The 14,002-nt window shown below is 38.5% G+C and overlaps 1 protein-coding gene across 3 annotated transcripts in view; it reads right to left on the bottom strand.

Annotated features, from left to right (window-relative positions):
* The window catches only part of CSNK1G3 (casein kinase 1 gamma 3), a 72,474-nt gene extending 58,478 nt beyond the window's left edge, over positions 1–13,996 (bottom strand). For all 3 annotated transcript variants that reach the window (XM_085305425.1, XM_085305426.1, XM_085305427.1), the window contains exon 1: positions 13,826–13,996. The gene's annotated coding sequence lies outside the window, so the exon portion shown is untranslated. The remainder of the gene's footprint in view (positions 1–13,825) is intronic.
* Positions 13,997–14,002: the final 6 nt, after the last annotated feature.

The raw sequence follows: 14,002 nt of genomic DNA, 5'->3' as shown, positions 1-14,002 counted from the left end.
TCCTATTCTAAGTCAGTTTCAGCAGAGTCTAATTACTGCCAGACTATAAGCAGACTGCTAAAATTTAAATTCTAATACAGGGAATGACACACCAGTAAAGGCTACACCTAGAAAACATTTTAGATATTTCCATATCAGAAATGGACTGTATCTACACATCTGTGTTAGCTAAAAGCACTACAGYTGACACTACTAGAAATTATATGCCACATAACATACAGTACTCAACACTAGCAAAAACTTCAAACTCCTGCTTACATAGCATCTTTTTAAAGACTCATTTAAGCACCTTCATTTGGACACGTCAGATGGCTGAGCCTGCAGCAGTACCATTATAATAGCATGCAAATTTACATGTTTTGGGATGTATATCGTAGTAATATTCACTTTCAAATGTGCAAATCACCTTTGAAATAAAAATTTGYCAGCTACTTTATTCCTTTAATGTTTCAGACCTACTATTAAATAAACCCATTAAGAGAGCATTAAAGATGCTAAATAAAACATGCCAGAGTCAGGAACTGACAAAGTTAAATGAAATATGCAACCTTAACTGCTCCCTGCATTATCATATACAGTTTAACTACAAGATCCCATATTAGTTCTAACATCAGCATACTACCACTGTTCTCTATTTTTACAAGAAGCATACAGTAACACAGGAGTTAAAGAAAAGAGCCCATGAAACAAGCAGTAAGGTGGTAAAAAGCAGAGAGGTACCTCATGAGGTTCAGCAAGGGCAAGTGCAGAGTCCTGCACCTAGGGAGAAATAACCCTGGGCACCAGTACAGGCTGCGGGCTGACCTGCTGGAGAGCAGCTCTGCTAAGAAGGACCTGGGAGCACTGGTGGATGACAAATTGACCATGAGCCAGCAATGTGCCCTTGTGGCCAAGAAGCCCAATGGTCTCCTGGGGTGCATTAGGAAGAGTGTTRCCAGTAGGTTGAGGGAGGTGATCCTGCCCCTCTGCTCAGCCCTGGGGAGGCCTCATCTCAAGTACTGTGTCCAGTTGTGGGCTCCCCAGTGCAAGAGAGACATGGAGCTACTGGAGAGAGTCCAGCGTAGGGGTACAAAGATGATCAGAGGGCTGGAACATCTCCCCCACGAAGAACAGCTGCGAGAGCTGGGCCTCTTCAGCCTGCRGAAGAGAAGACTGAGGGGGGAATCTTATCAATGTGTACAAGTACCTGAAGAGAGGGTGTCAGGGGGACAGGGCCAAACTCTTTTCAGTTGTCCTGTGTGACAGGACAAGAGGCAATGGGCAGAAAYTGAAGCACAGGAAGTTCTGCCTGAACGTAAGAAGGAATTTCTTCGCTGTGAGAGTGACAGAGCACCAGCGCAGGTTGCCCAGAGAGGTTGTGGCTTCTCCTTCTCTGGAGATCTTCAAGGTCCACCTGGATGCAAGTCTAYCATGCTCTAGGTGACCGGGCTGAGCGGGGAGGTTGGACTGGATGATCTCCAGAGGTCCCTTCCAACCTTACTGATTCTATGATTCTGTGAAAAAAAACCCATCCCCAGGCTGAACATAAACTACTTAAATTTACCCAAATTCCTACTGTTTGCATATAATACATGTTTTCAGTTCTCCTAGTTTCTCAAGTTTCTTGGGTCACAAACATCCAGCCCCAAGGCCCTGTTTTTAGCACTTCTATTAACCCAGCAGCAGAGCTTTTCTTCACATCTTTCGAAAGTCTGCAGAGGAAGCTTCCCCTGCTTCTTCCTCCCATTTCCAGGAACCTTCCTCCAACATTACACACATTATTTATGSAATAATTCACCTAATAAGTCATCGTTGTTCCAGACAAAGCACAGTCCTGCTCAATTTTCAACATTCAACATCAAGTGTTAAAAATACACGTGAACCACACAAGTAGAAAGAATTGTTTTTATTCAGCAAAATTCCTTAAAAGTATTTAACAGTAGAAAGACTAAGCTTAGATTTTGACAGCTTCCTTGCTAACTCATCATTACACAATTGAAAGATCTAATCAACTGTTTAAAGTGTTGACTGTTCCTTCTAGGCTAGCTTTAAGACAACCGCGCCATTTTCATTCATTATGTGTTTCCATGCAATAGGACAACAGTGAAATTTCAAATCCACAGCAAAAAGCTTCAGAATTAAAGAACTGAATATTTAGGACAGTAGATTTATCTTCAGCGGTTTCTAGCTTCCAAAAGCTTTTGTGATGGAATATGAATCAGCTCTAAATTTAGGTGTTTAGTAAGATTCATTTACCTTAAATGAAAAAAAATGTTGTTTTTGTGTTTTAAATTTATTTCAGTGAAAGAAATGCAAACCTTCACATGATCTTCATGTGACCAAAAACAACAGTAGAGTGGATATTACAACAGYTTGATATTACAAATGAATGTATCCATAGCTTTATTTTTTTAAACATATGCTTCCAGTATCAGTATCTTAATACTTGGATGGTTACTTTTACCTCTAATTTTTGAGCTGGAAAAGACATTGTCATACAAGAACKCCACAATAAAGTAAAATGCAAAAACATTAACTCGATAACTTAATAGGTCAAAATCAGATTAAATATATTTGATTAAGAATATTTCATGATTTAGCACATTTCAGAAGTTAAAAAGTTAAACACATTGTCTTCACTTTCAACTGAGACACTAATGTGAGAGCTCTAAAATATTCAGAGCATATATTGAACTTCCACAGATGCTACATACAGAGACATGTTCTTCAGCAATTCAGCAAATCTCACTATTTCCTGGTATACTTTTTCTAGGCAGAGATTGAATTCAATTTCAATTTTCGGATCTCATCAAAACACAAGTTTTTAGATGTTAGTTGATTCRTCCGAGGAAATCTTAGGCATATTATATCATTCTGACTTCAGTCAGGAAAAAAACTGCCTTTTAAGCACTGTAAGGGAAACATGCAGATCCTCTGGAGCAACACTATTCCCTCTTTCYYCCCCTCCCCCCAAACACAAATATTTTGCAGTAGATTTAAATGCATCCAAGAATTAGCCATAAACATGTTCTGGTTAGCATAAGATCTTTATTGAAAAGTGAACTACTACATGAATGAGATGAGAAACGCATGGAACACAAGAAGCAAGGAAGCACCCGAATCAGATCATCATTCACATACCTGCCACCAAAACCCACTGCTGAGACTCTTTCCTAACCAGCTTCTGTCTTTAGGAATACTAAAGGGCAAAGCCTGGACATCACATCTTACTTTAAAAGTGTATTCACTACATTTATTTCATATAGAAAAAGTATGCAGCATACTACTGAGCTGGAAATYTGTCATGCAAATACAAGGTTATCAACACTCCTGATGCTGATGAATTTAAAAAAATATTTGTTCACTTATCCCCATTTATAAGACTGTACTCCAATACTAGGTAAGTAAGGKTTTTTTTTTGTTAATTGAAAGTGAATCTACAAAGCCTCAGTTCACAAATACATACCAATAAGCTTCACTCACAGGAGCAGCCTCATTGAAGACTCCAGGGAATTCTGAGCAACTTTCTCATGAATAAAAATTTAGTCGGTCAAGTCTTCAAAAAAAATTGTTTTCCTGTCTAGATGCCTATCTGCCAAAAAATAAATCCCAAAATTGTTTCCTTTTTCCAGTATCAACTGCCAAACAACTAGTTCAAAGTTCTACTATGAGTTTTCAAATTCACACTTATATAGCTCTTTTCATAGAAAAAAGCTCATCAGCAAATTACGTTACCACATAAAATCCTCCTTTAATACTCAAAGTGTAGCAGAAAAACAGATTTGATACTTCTAATTAAAAATTGTTGCATATCAATGTGCATATCTGACACATTAAACCAAATACATTAAACCTCTTAGTCAAAAATTAGCCAAAAATACACTTGGTATACAGTTTGCATTTATTCAAACTAGTTTTAAAAGCCCATTCTAGTTAAGCTACCACAGTTTTTCTCGTATCAAGATCTAAAGTCATTTTTAAAGAAAYCTGAAGGCTGTAAACATTCAAGCTTTAGTATTTGACCTGTACATTTAATTTTGTTATTTGAAAGACTATCTAACCAAAAATAACGTAGTCTTCTCCCACCACCCAGTCGTCAATCCTAGTCAAAATTTTGTCACATTACAGGACATGAGGATCATAACTTAACATAACTTTTTGGAAAAGTGTGACAAAATGGACAAATTACATACAAGTTAAGATTCTCAAGCAATCTCTGTAAACTTAAAATGTTTACATCAACTGTTCAATGTATAAACATATATTTTTTTCCACTGACCTAGAAGAAAGGTTTGGTCCTAAGCCACAAATCGCACTTCATTACAGGCTTTCACCACAAAAAAATCCCATCAACTTCATTTTAGGACTCCATGTAGGTAGATGCATTTGCCTGCTTAAGTTTTGTGCAGGTATCCTTCTTCACATAATCATCATTTTTGAGGAACTGTGCAAAGTCAGTTTTCAGAAGGCAGAGAAGCAATATATGAGATGAAAAAAGATCTAATAGGACAAAGCTTATTTGCTAGAGAGCAGGGAAAGAAGGGTAACTGATAGTTGAGCAGCATTCCAGTAACTTGTTTTCTCACTTTTCCAACTTCCTCCTCACTTAAATGGGCTACGTGTCTACAGTTGATAGAAAGCTAATGCTGAGCTTGCTGATGCTACATAATGGATGCTTCAATTTTTTACATCAATCATTGCACTGCCAGCATTTAACTTTTAGAACTGGGATGTTTACAGTTTATTTAATATATCTTTAACTTAAAGTGCAACACATACCTAAAGGTTAGAAAAAAACATAAGGATGACATTAGCACATTTCAYCTAATATCATAGCTGTATCTGAAGATAAAATTAAGCATGACYGTGAAGCACTTCAGCACTAAAAGGGAAAACATTCCCTTAAAGCCCAAAGACAGTAATAACTCTGTTTTCAGGTTCAGATTTGGATAGGATAAAGTAAACAGTGTACTATTGTGCTATCCACAAATGCTAGACAAAAAACACTGATTATGAATAGCACTTTACCAAAGGCACGGTATATATCTATTATATATCTGTTTAATTCACTGATTGAAACTAATTTCCCCTCACCAATCTCTTTAATTATATGGTTGTAYTCTACCATAGGAACTTAAAGCGGGACCAAACTCAAGTTAACTTTAACACTGGCATTTTCAACTTGCAACTGCAATCACAGACATTCCAGGCTTGTTTTTCCCCGAGTTTAGCACAGCAGTGAAAATAATGCATCACATACCGCTGCCTGACAGATCATGATCTGATCCCGTAAGACAGTTGTCTTTCACCTGTCGTACTGAACATTATTCTTCTGTGTTCTCTACTGAACATCATTCTTCTCTAACACCCCCAGAGATACTTCTGCCTTTCTTCATTTTGCTCTCACTTCCATAACCACTCCTGAATCTCTCAGTTTTTTTCCTACTGCTCTATTTTAGTCTATGACTGTACTGAAATGCAGCTCAAGGTTTGCTCTGTCATGTAAGGCAAGTATGGTTATGTTCATTTGGATTTGGGAGGCAGGAAGCACTCCTGAGTCTCCCCAGCTTTGACAACACGCCTAGTCACAGCGCTACTCACTTGTTCACTGTCCAAATCACGTATTTCCTCCTTTTCTTGGGCAACAGCACAAGAAACACTAAAATCATAAGCTGGAAAGTCACTGTTCTGAGTTCAGTGCCCAGCACCACAGTGATCTTCCATTACCAATTGGAGCAGGTTCCAGAAAAGTTTTGCTCCACTTATGCAGCCTAGACTCGGACATGCTCAGGAGATAATTTTTGTAGAATTCCTTCCAAACTGTCAGCTCTGCTATATATTTATAAATGGGGTTTCTCAAAGCCCTACAACTCAAGAAAATTTCGTTAAATAACAGTGGAGAGGTTGACTAGCCACCCCATTAAACTTCTAGTTCCTGATTTAACAGCAMGAGAATTTATAAGTAGTTAAGGGTTTGATTTCCCCCACTCTCTAAACTGGTAGAACAGTCTAAGCCTATTTTCAAAATTAACCAGACAGTATAATCTGACCTAATAATATTTTTAATTCTGAGTCAGAAACTAGCATGAAAAACTTCACACACATAATTTGACAGTGTTTTTGCTGCTGACAATACAACCTTACAATAGATGTTAACCAGAGAAGTTCCTGCCAACTCCGTATATAAAAGGAATTGCACAGTACAAGTGATAAACTACACCTCATGGAAACATCTCCTTCATCAGTTTTGCAACTAAGAATCTATCAAGATTTTCTGACAGCAGTAAGCAAACATGGAAATCATATGATACTGCTATTGTAAGAATCTCTAAATCTCAATTAGACAGATATCCCCTTCAGCAATGAGCTCTGTCACACACTATTACCAGACATACTTAGAGCTCTTCCCTCACATGCGTAGGTTTCACCACAATGTGTACTTAAAATATCTTTATTAAAACACAGCTACAGTATTATATTCTCAAAAAAGCTTCTAAAAAATGTTTTCTTCTTGCCTAAGTAATATGAAAAAGCACACAATAGATACAAAAGAAATCTCAAGCATCAATCTAGAATCACACATTTGCACATTGAACACTAGATGCCTAGTGACACTAATTTTTAAAGACATTAAGCCACAATTAAGATAACTAATAACAAAATAAAGATTTTATGTAAAACATACTTAAATCAATGACCTTCTACTAAACTGAGCAAGCTTTATAACACAGGTCTCCCAAATGTTTTTATACAAAACTAATGCTGAACATAAAGTGATCTAGGRTAAATGAAGAGCTGTGAGAATTAAATAACTAGTAGTCTACTGAAGTCAGTTTTCCCAGGAATCTAATGTGAACTTAACCATCTTCACTGATTTTTACTTAAACCAAAATTCTAATACACTAAAATATAAAAAYGACATAGTGCCTACATTAAGATACTATGTTTCGAATTTACTACTTAAGAGTTTAAGACAGATTCAGACTAATTAGGCTGTTTCCCAAAAGCAACAATATTAGCAAAGCTTTGTTATCTACAGATTAGTGTTCTATACTGATACAGCKGCCTCGCATTAACCTCAGCTCTTTGGTAATAGCCTCTGTATTTTCACAGCATTTCCAGATCTCCCTCTATCACCTTGAGCTTTCTTTTCTCAAAACACCTAGTTTATTCACACAATAAAACTATTACCTTCCTTTCTCACTCAACTAACAGTCAAATGACAACCCTGTATTGCTGTTTACCCAGTTCACCAACCTGCAAATTACAAGTTAAAGAGCTATCAAGCTACTACCACACAGAACCAGTAACATTCTCCCTGCTTTTCCATGACTGTGGATAATTTATAGATCTCTATCTAAATACCATATGGATTTTTATAAAGCTTGTATAGTATAGTGTCTTGATGGAGATATAGAAGTTTAAACTTGGTTAAAACTGCCCAGAAAGTTCCTACACTTACATAAGCATCAGACAAGAGAACTGCAGACCAGATGCATCTCATTTCTTTAAAAAACAGGGTAAAGTTTTGTAATAAAATTCAAATTACAATTAACAGATTTTAGAGCTTAAAGCCAGAAAATTAACAGAAAATATCAAAAGGGCATTTCTAGTATGCAAAGACATTTATCTCTTAGTTTGTTAAAGTTTAGAGTAATTCAGACATTGTCTTCCTGTTGTCTGCTGATGAAATCCTTTCCTCTGTTAACTGGAAATTCGAGCTGCATCATTTATCTTTTCAGATTTAGACAGATCACAGCCTGCTGACAGAAAACATTAAATAAAAGTAAAAAGTGGAACTTTCATAACTTGATACATGGAGCAATTTGCCCCTAGAATGATGTAGGAAATAACTGAGTAGCAATTGTTTGAGGCAATTTTGCCTAGAAAAGGAAAGGAGTAATGTTTTACACTGAGCTTCTTTGTTTTCAAAATTCACTGTTTGTAAGCCATAAGTAAGAAAATAGCAGTCAGGTTTTAAGTGGAGCATGTCTCCCATGACTAACTGCAATCATGTCCCTTACTGCTATCYCCACATAATGCAGATTTTTCTATTAAAGATTTCTGCATTTACAGCTATCATCAACATGTAAACTGACACAGACAATATCATCAACATACCAAAGTAACTATCATGATGGTAAGCTAGTGGAACTCCTCTTAAGCAACACAATATTTTAAAAGTTGTTTTATATCACATTAAGAAGCTATTGATGCATGAAATGCCACTCATACCTTTCTATACAGAAATTCAAACTGCTTCATTTAAATCCAAACATAAAGTCCTAAAAAGGAAAAGATTTAGTGCCTTAAATACAGAAAGATGCTGGAAAGATTTTCCATATAACAAAATTTTAAAATAGTACCTGTTTCTACACTGAAAAGGTGTCACATCTTGGATTAAATTACACTTTCCAGCAAAGCTAATCTGCCGCAGAAGCTTCTACTTCTGAAGCTCAGCTCATTTTTTTCCCCCTACAAAAATCTAGCCCATGCAGCCACCCAAATGTAACAGATTAACATTCACTATGTAACCAGCTTCCTGAGCCCAAACACAAACTGAACCAACAAAATAGTTTTAAGGCTGCAAGACAGCCAATCTAAATTTGAAATYATTTTGAAAAAAATGTCATGAGACAATATAATGGCTCGGCACAGACAGAAGGGAAAGGCCCTCCTCCTACTACAGGTGCCTGCTGCTCCTACTGCTTACACATTCAGCCTCAGTTCTCAAACTCCTTATTAAATTCACTCCCCAGCAGAAAGTTCATACACTMACCAATAACTTGCTACTAACCAGCAGCCAAATCAACTTAGTGGAGGATGCAAGGGAGAGAGAGAGTAAAAGAGAGGGTACAAAACTGTACAGCCGAGAATGGGGCAGGAGAGGAAAGGCCAGGTAGCAGAGATCAGGACTTTCTCACTTGGCAGCAGTCAGACATTAAATYACATAAACCATCTCAAGTAATTTCAAAGACTAGTGTTTCACGGTAGTTTTAAGTTCCAATTTAAAGACAGCACATTTGCTCTCAAGGAACACCATATGCTAACTGCCACCTTAACACTGCTGTTAACTATGACTGCTTTGGTTTAAAATGATTCAGCTACTGTTATTGTACATAGTTTACTAAATAAAGACCACCAAAATAGCATCTCAAGAATTACTGTGAGAACAAACATGCAACAAAGTGTGATAAACTATATATTTCATCAAGGAATCTAGGCCCTGCTTGTCAGAGAACACCTTAGGATTTTTATACTGTCGATTATCTTCTGTTTTTACACTCCATATTCTCATTGCCTTAATATCTGAAGACAATGGAACTTAAACTTGTGGTTGATGAAGAGTACAATTTGCCATACAGGTAACTATAGCCATGTAATCTGGAGAAAAATCCATTTGGGGGAAAATGACATTAAAATCACAAACAGATTATATTTAAGTACAACAAACAGCTATAAAAAAAAGTCTCTGTATCTTAGAAATTAAACAGGCTAGTAAGCTGGAAGGGAAAACTAATGGTAAAGGGAAAGCTGTTGTATTACATTAGTGATATTCTACAGAGTCAGATTAAGTAACCAATCCACAGTTACAATATTTAAATACCTTGCTTGTGTCTGTCAGAGTTCAGTGACCCATTGTCATCTGAGCACACATTTTTGCAGAGGCAGTTGTGACCTAAGTCTCCTGCTATTCCTAATTCCATTGCACAAGACACTGAAAAGTTATTAGCCATACTAATAGCAAAAAAAAAATGGTCATCTCCCCGGACCTACAAGGTACAACTTTATTTYGTAGAAAATTATCCTCTTTAAAAAGCTTTCATAAAAGGTATATATATAGATATGTAATATGTAGATAKCCTTCAAAGACACCAGAAAAAGAAAATCAGCAAGTGAAAGCAGTGAATGAGGAATAACTAGTGAAACATGCTTAAATAAAAGTTCTTTAATTTAACAGCTGAGAGGAAAACACAGTTCAATCACCATCCTAGGAGAACGCACTGCTAAACACATTTGATATACTGTTACAWACTTATGTTTACAAATATTCTCTAGATCTTTTCTTAGAAAGTCTCTTATTCATTCATTCAAGACAATGAATACATTCTCTACTGCACACTAGAACTAAACCTAACAGAGGTGAGATAAACCTGACCAAAAAATGTTCATCTTTATTCTTTGAATATAAAGTTGAGCATTTTACCAGTAACTAAAAGAACTTACTTTAAAACTACTCAAATATAAGTGTCAAAAACCAAAACAATCCCACAGCACAGATTGGTATTCTCACTATGCAGAAGAACAGACTTACATTAAATAAGTAGCTTATCTAAGGTCACAGAGAGGGACAGATGTTTCGGCCACAAGCTCCAATTGTAATCATAAGCCTAGCTTTTGACAACCCTCTTACTACTCTGCTTCTATTTATGCAATTGTTTAGCTTAAACAAATATGCACCTTTTCCTTTATGGAACTACTTCAGCTGTGGCCCACAGCTTCCTAAACCCAGGTAACAATGTCTAGGGGGCTACTCAGAAGGAAGCTCAGAAAAATATGCCCATCATCAATACACTCGATTTCACTTGCATTGGTTCTGCACCAGCACTGAAGTGTTAAAATACCTTCATAGCCAAAAAATCCCCGAATTAAAGCCTCTGCAAATTAAGTATGCAACAATTAGCTAAATATTAGTTTTTCACCTGTTAATAGATTGGGGAAAAATTATATATAAGCCTCAAAATCCTTTAAAAGGATGTTAAAGGTACAAAAAGCAAAGCACATAGTTCTTTTGCTTTTACCCACTCTTCTTCCAGGGTACACTAGCTGCTCCTTAGGAATATACCTAACCATCATGCTAGACTCCCATTTTCATCACTAAACAATCTCCATGCTTCATGATTAGTTTAAGATCATCTAATCACACTCTGCTGTTAAAAAGCATTGTCCCACTCTTCCCTTGACAGTCAGCTCTGTTGCTCAACSAAGAGGCACACAGGATTGACTAAAACTTTCTTGTAGCATTAGTTTTCAGCTGGCTCAGTGAGCTTAAACTGTGAAACTGCAACCAAAAATCCTTTATAACAACTTTGTTCTTCCCGTGGTTTGTGTCTGCCTTTAACTGCATTAMCATCTTTGCATGCATTTTCAAGAAAAGTTACAAAGTTAATGAATAAGAACTAGCTATGTTCTGTTTACAACAGTTAAAAAAAAGTGTGTACCTGGTATGATTCCAYTGATAAAAATTAGACTAAGTTAGTACTGGTGATCAGGATCCTGTCCTCCAGTATGTTATTTTTGTAATTACAAGGTGCTTGCAAAAAGTAATGATTATTGCCACTTCTCTATTCCACAAATTTCATCTATTGTAAATYTCAAAAGTCTTAAAATTAAATTCATCATAAGCACCCACAGACTTCCTAATACTTTCTTTAATAAAATACAATTTAACAACTGTTCAGTTTTCCAGTATCTTACAAACACATACTACTTTCATACTTCTAATCATTAGAGATCTTAGCACAGTCATTATGGAAGCATGAACAACCCTATTTTTATAAGGCATGTTTTGCAGGTGCAGTTGGGACACTAAGTTTTGATACAGTATATCAACAAAACTAAATATATTTATTTTTTAAACTTATGAGACTTTTAAACAATGAARTATTAGCACAAGTCAAATCAGTCTTGTTAACTGCACATAAATTGGATGACAATCTCTCTACTCCTTAAATGACTTAAGGAAAAAAGGATTACAGAAAGTATTAAAATGGAGCAAGGTGAATCTCCAATTTTTGCATATCTTTAGCCTGATTATGCAGGAAAAAAAAGCTATTAAAAATCTGCAGTATAAAAATTGGTATTCTAAATTCTGAAATTCATTTACATTAGCAAATATATCCACTTAATTCAAAAGTACAGTAACAAGACAGAAGAGCTGTTTCATCAGCTCAAAGTAACTCTCTGCTGAAGAATTTGTCTACCTGTTTGCCAGGTTATTTCTGTATTTCAGACCAGCACAATACAATACAACTCATCTCCAGTACAAATACTGTTTCACTTACTAAAAAATCTCCATTCAAAAGAAAACAGCAGAAAAGAAATATGCCACATCTATGGAACACATCTCTATAAATTTAGATAACAAATCTTCCATCTTTTCTCCTTGAAAAACAATTGCAAAGCTCTTGTCTTGGATTATAACAGCCCAACCTGACTCAGGACAAAACGTATCTATTAAGATATACTATTGCTCAGAAGAGAGGCGAACTTAAACTGCATTTATCATTACAGCTCTTTTTCACAACAGTCATAACCCAGGTGGCAAAACTTAATACATTTAACAGTGTGCTTTACTTAYGATCATGCTTAGGAGCAGGCACAGTAAGATATTTTTGCATACTCATTTATTCTAGTCCAAATATTTATGACTGAAAAACCACAATGCGCTCTTATTCTGAAGTTAAAGCCCAAATTTTCATCTACATCAAATCACCATATTAAAGAACTTAAGGATTTTTCTCTTATTCATTCTAGTAAAAACTACACTTACAGGAAATTATGTGTCTTCAGCTGTATTACAGTTCATTGGTTTTAAAAACTGAAAAACTGAAACAACCACATTTGAGATAAATCCTAACAATTTTGAATGCACAATTTGTAAGTAYATATTTAGTTACAAAAGACCTTACATATAAAGTGCATTAGAAAAAGATCTTTTTATCATGTTTAATTGCTTTTACGTGCAGCACACCACTTTAATACCAATCAAGGGCTGGTCTACAAAGCCAACAGGAAAATCCTTAAAAATACGCTCTGTAAGAGTTTCACAGCAAATCATCCTGGTGACTGCTCTTACAGATTTTAATTACTTAGTCTTAAAACCACTAACTTCACAGTGTGCATTTATAAACTATTGTTAAGAAAATCAGCAATGCCAGCTCASCTTGTCTCCACTATCTGCTAACCAAACCCGTATAATGTACTCCAGCCATCTACTTCTACAAAACAGGAGAACAAACTTATTCGCTACAAAAGGAGTTTAACTCCTGGTTAGACTAAGCGTCACCAACAGCATTGAAATAAACGGTTAGTCAGGAAAGGAAACAAGCAGGTAGTCCCAGTCCTTCAAAAACAGAGCATAGTTAAAGGTTTCAGAGCATTGGTTTTTGCCGCACAGGAGAGAARCGACAGGAAAGTGAGGGGCCCTTCCCCCGCCAGCCGGGGGGAAGCGCCCCCGGCACCGCCACGGTCCGCAGTAGCCGGCACAAACTCCCACGCGAGCTTCGCTAAGCCTCATATCCCCACCCCAGCCCCGGCGAGAGGCTCGGGCTCCCGACTCCCTCCCGGATCCTGGCAGGAGCAGCGCAGCGCGGAGCCCCCGCACACGCCACCTCCGGGAGGGTCAGGGCAGCCGCCGGCCGCTCCCACCCTCGCGTCCGAGCCCGCCCAGCGCGGCGGCACTCCGCAGGCGCCTCCGCGGACGCGACGGGCCCGCCGCGCTCGCGCCGCTCCCTGCCGACCCCTGCCCACGAGCCCGCCAACCGCCGCCACGAGCCCCGCCAACCGCCGCCACGAGCCCCGCCAACCGCCGCCACGAGCCCCGCCAACCGCCGCCACGAGCCCCACAAGCTCGCCCTGCCCCCGCCAAGGACCCGGGTCAGGGCGCCCGCACGGGGCCACTCGCACCCCGAGCCGCAGCGGCGCTCCGTTCCCCTCCTCTGCCCACAGGCTACCCGGGCAACGGGGGGGGGGCAGACAAGGAAAAGGCGCTGGCCCTGGCCGAAGGGGGCTACTGCGGCCACGACGCTCGACGCGCCGCGGAAAGGCGGCGGGCGACAGTTACCTCCCAGCTGTGCGAGGCAGGAGGAGCCACCGCCGCTGCGGGAGGGCTGAAGGGACCCGGCTCCGCAGTGCGCCGGGGAGGGAGGCTCCGCGCTCCGCGGCCAGAGACGGCGAGGGCTCACTCCAGCGTCTGACGCGCGGCCAGCGGAATCGGCGGCCAGTCCCCACCTCTCGGCAC

Source organism: Rhea americana, unplaced genomic scaffold (assembly GCF_003343005.1).
Source record: "Rhea americana isolate MKP2758 unplaced genomic scaffold, rheAme1 scaffold_22, whole genome shotgun sequence".
NCBI classification, from domain to species: Eukaryota; Metazoa; Chordata; class Aves; order Rheiformes; family Rheidae; genus Rhea; species Rhea americana.
This window is presented reverse-complemented; position numbering and strand designations above follow the sequence as displayed.